We start from the raw sequence: 4247 nt of genomic DNA on the forward strand, positions 1-4247 counted from the left end.
TGCGTGCACCTGCCCCGGCCGCGCACCCGGCCCCGCCCAGCTTCGCTCACCTGTCCCGGGCGTCTGGTGCGGAACCTTAGAGTAAGAAACATCACCGTGCACCTTGGCCAACGTGCGCGACTCGACCGAGCGCGCACTGGCCGAGGTGCACACCGATTTCACCTGGGTGCGCGCGCAGCACCTCGGGCGCACCGGGGTGCGCGCACAACGCCCGGGTTGCACCGTGGCCTGTGTGCTCGGGGCGCCTCGGGTGCGCGCTCGGTGTCGCCCCCGCGCGCGCGGTAGTGCGGGCAGCGCACCCCGGCCCGGCCCGGCCCCGACGAGAACGCAAACGGGCAAAAGGTTTATTCAAATAGCATTGCGACGCCCGGCGAAAAACTAAAAAAGGGTGCAACACCGGGACTTCCCGGGAGGTCACCCATCCCAGTACTACTCCGGCCCAAGCGCGCTTAACTGCGGAGTTCTGATGGGATCCGGTGCACTAACGCTGGTATGATCGCACCCGTTATGAGCTTGTCGCAGTGTGTACTTAGCAAACCGCGACCCACGTGCGAATCCACCCCGGCCACCCACCCCCGTCGAGGTGCACACCCTCCCTCGCGAAGTGCGCCCCGTTCGCCAAGTGTGAGCCCTGCCCGGGTGCGCGCACCTTGCTAGGGCGTCGGGTGTGCACCCGGCCCGGCCTACGTGCGTGCACCTGGACGGGGCGTCGTGTGCGTGCAGTGTCCCGTCTGCAACGCGGTGCCCACACACCACCTCGGGCGCAACGACCTGCGCTCACATGTGGGCCGAGTGCACCTTGGTGCATGTTCGGGGCGCCTCGGGTGCACGCTCGATCTTGCCCCGGTGCACCAAGGCGCTCGGTTTGCCCCGGGTGCGCACTTGGTGCAAGGTGGGCACCCAAAATAGGGATCAAGCACCAAAACACAAGTTTCGGGATGCAAAATGGGACCCAAGGACCACAAATGCGTTCCAAGACCCATGATGGGTCCACGAGAACAAAAATGTGTTCCGAGACTTAATAAACAAATATTGGGTTTTAGGAGAAGAAACATGCTCTGATGCCCAAAACGAGAATCGACCCCGAAAAGGCCACAGGCCAAAAGTGGGATGCGAGACAAAAAAAAATGGGACCCGAGGACCAAAATTGGGTTCCCAGGTCGAAGACAGGGCAACCGGACAAGAAACGACCTCTAAGGCTCGAAATGAGTCCCGACGACTAAAACTTGACAAGAAGCACCCATCAGGCACCCAACTCGACACCCATGGGATGCCGACCCACCCGGGCTTCCACCTAGCACACCTTGGCACCCACCCACCCTCGCACCCAACCTCGCACCCAACTTAGCACCTTTGAACCCACATTGGCACTCACCCTGACCCTGGCACCTTGGAACCCACATTGGCACTCACCTTGACCCTGGCACCCACCTTTGCACTCACCTTGGGACCCACCCTGGCTCCCACCTCGGCACCCACCCAGACACCCACCTTGGTTCCTTGGCACCCACCTTGGATCCTTGGCACCCACCCCGACACCCACCTTGGCACGCAACTTGGCTACTTGCCACCCACCTTGGCTCCTTGACGCCCACCCCGACAACCACCCCGTGACCTACCCTGGCTAGGGTTGGTGCACACCCACCCTGGTGCCCACCTTGGCACCCACCCCATGACCCACCTTGGCACGCACCTTAGTACCCACCCCGTTACCCACCCTAGGACCCACCCCGTGACCCACCTTGGCCAGGGTGGGTGCCTTGGTGCGCACAACTTGCCTGGGCTGCACACCAGGGCGGGCTCAAGATGGCACCCGCGTTCCGTTTTTTTCACTATCTTTCAAAACGGAAATTTTAAAATCTCGTTTTTTTTTTTTTTTTTGCCTTTTCTGGAAATTAGTGAAGGCAGCGCATCAAAGGTGCGCAATGCTGGTGCGAACCCGGGAGCGCTCCGATGTGTGCTCCAAGGTGCGGCGTGCACGAAGTCCGAGCCCGGCTTGCCCCGGGTGCGCACCTCGCGTGCACCTTCGCCGGGGTGAGCACCTTGGCTGGGTTGCGCGCCCTGGTGCGCACCAAGGAGCGCTCTGAAGTGTGCTCCAAGGTGCGGCGTGCACGAAGTCGGAGCTCGGTTTGCCCCGGGTGTGCACCTCGGGTGCGCACCTCGCGTGCACCTTCGCTGCGGTGGGCACCTTGGCTGGGTTGCGCGCCTTGGTGGGCACCATGCAGTGCACGAAGTCGGAGCCCGGTTTGCCCCGGGCGCGCACCTCCGCCAGGGTGGGCACCTTGGTGCGCACAACTTGCCTGGGCTGCGCACCAGGAAGGGCTCAAGATGGCACCCGCGTTCCGTTTTTTTCACTATCTTTCAGAACGGAAATTTTAAAATATCGTTTTTTTTTGCCTTTTCTGGAAATTAGTGAAGGCAGCGCATCAAAGGTGCGCAACGCTGGTGCGAACCTGGGAGCGCTCCGATGTGTGCTCCAAGGTGCGGCGTGCACGAAGTCGGAGCCCGGTTTGCCCCGGGTGCGCCCTGGTGGGCACCATGGTGCGCACCAAGGAGCGCTCCGAAGTGTGCTCCAAGGTGCGGCCTGCACGAAGTCGGAGCCCGGTTTGCCCCGGGCGTGCACCGCGGGTGGGCACCTTGGTGCGCATGCCTTGCCTGGGCTGCGCACCAGGGCGGGCTCAAGATGGCACCCGCGTTCCGTTTTTTTCACTATCTTTCAAAACGGAAATTTTAAAATCTCATTTTTTTTTGCCTTTTCTGGAAATTAGTGAAGGCAGCGCATCAAAGGTGCGCACCTCGCTGCCCACCACGGTGCGCAACGCCGGTGGGCACCCGGGAGTGCTTCGAAGTGTGCTCCAAGGTGCTGCGTGCACGTTGTCGGAGCCCGGTTTGCCCCGGGTGCGCACCTCGCGTGCACCTTCGTCGGGGTGGGCACCTTGGCTGGGTTTGCCCCGGCTGCGCTCCGAAGCGGGGTTATTGGAGCGCCGCCTCTTTTTTTGTCGGAGCGTTTGGTGGGGTTTCTCGCATTGGCTCTTCCCAGGCCCGGTTGCCACCCTGGCGCGCACGAAGTCGGAAGTAGGGTTAATTGCCCGGGTGCGCACCTTTGCCAGGGTGGGCACCTTACCTGGGCTGTGCACCAGGGCGGGCTCAAGATGGCACCCGCGTTCCGTTTTTTTCACTATCTTTCAAAACGGAAATTTTAAAATCTCCTCTTTTTTTTGCCTTTTCTGGAAATTAGTGAAGGCAGCGCATCAAAGGTGCGCACCTCGCTGCCCACCTTGGTGTGCTCTGAGGTGCGCACCCGGGAGCGCTACGAAGTGTGCTCCAAGGTGCGGCGTGCACGTTGTCGGAGCCCGGTTTGCCCCGGGTGCGCACCTCGCCTGCACCTTGGCCGGGGTGGGCACCCTGGCTGGGTTTGCCCAGGGTGCGCTCCGAAGCGGGGTTACTGGAGCGCCCCCTCTTTTTTTGTCAGAGCGTTTGGTGGGGTTTCTCGCATTGGCTCTTCCCAGGCCCGGTTGTTGGGTGCGCTCCCACCCTGGCGCGCGCGAAGTTGGAAGTTGGGTTAATTGCCCGGGCGCGCACCTTCGCCAGGGTGGGCACCTTGGTGCGCACACCTTGGCTGGGCTGCGCACCAGGGCGGGCTCAAGATGGCACCAGCATTCCCTTTTTCTCACTATCTTTCAAAACGGAAATTTTAAAATCTCGTTTTTTTTTGCCTTTTATGGAAATTAGTGAAGGCATCGCATCAAAGGTGCGCACCTCGCTGCCCACCTTGGTGTGCTCCGAGGTGCCCACCACGGTGCGCTCCGAGGTGCCCACCACGGTGCGCAACGCCGGTGCGAACCCGGGAGCGCCCCGATGTGTGCTCCAAGGTGCGGCGTGCACGAAGCCGGACCCCGGTTTGCCCCGGGTGCGCACCTCGCGTGCACCTTGGTGCGCACACCTTGGCTGGGTTGCGCGGCCTGGTGGGCACCATGGTGCGCACCAAGGAGCGCTCCAAAGTGTGCTCCAAGGTGCGGCGTGCACGAAGTCCTAGCCCGGTTTGCCCCGGGTGCGCACCTTCGCCGCGGTGGGCACCATGGCGTGCACGAAGTCGGAGCCCGGTTTGCCCCGGGTGCGCACCTCGCGTGCACCTTCGCCGGGGTGGGCACCTCGGCTGGGTTGCGCGCCCTGGTGCGCACCAAGGAGCGCTCCGAAGTGTGCTCCAAGGTGCGGCGTGCACGAAGTCGGAGCCCGGTTTGCCCCGG

At 62.5% G+C, this 4247-nt stretch overlaps 1 non-coding gene across 1 annotated transcript; it reads right to left on the bottom strand.

Annotated features, from left to right (window-relative positions):
- Positions 1–385: 385 nt before the first annotated feature.
- On the bottom strand, positions 386–504 carry LOC131872706 (5S ribosomal RNA). The gene has a single exon (XR_009370817.1). It is a non-coding gene; the product is annotated as a 5S ribosomal RNA (ribosomal RNA).
- Positions 505–4247: the final 3743 nt, after the last annotated feature.

This window comes from Cryptomeria japonica, unplaced genomic scaffold (assembly GCF_030272615.1).
Source record: "Cryptomeria japonica unplaced genomic scaffold, Sugi_1.0 HiC_scaffold_734, whole genome shotgun sequence".
In the NCBI taxonomy this organism is placed as follows: Eukaryota; Viridiplantae; Streptophyta; class Pinopsida; order Cupressales; family Cupressaceae; genus Cryptomeria; species Cryptomeria japonica.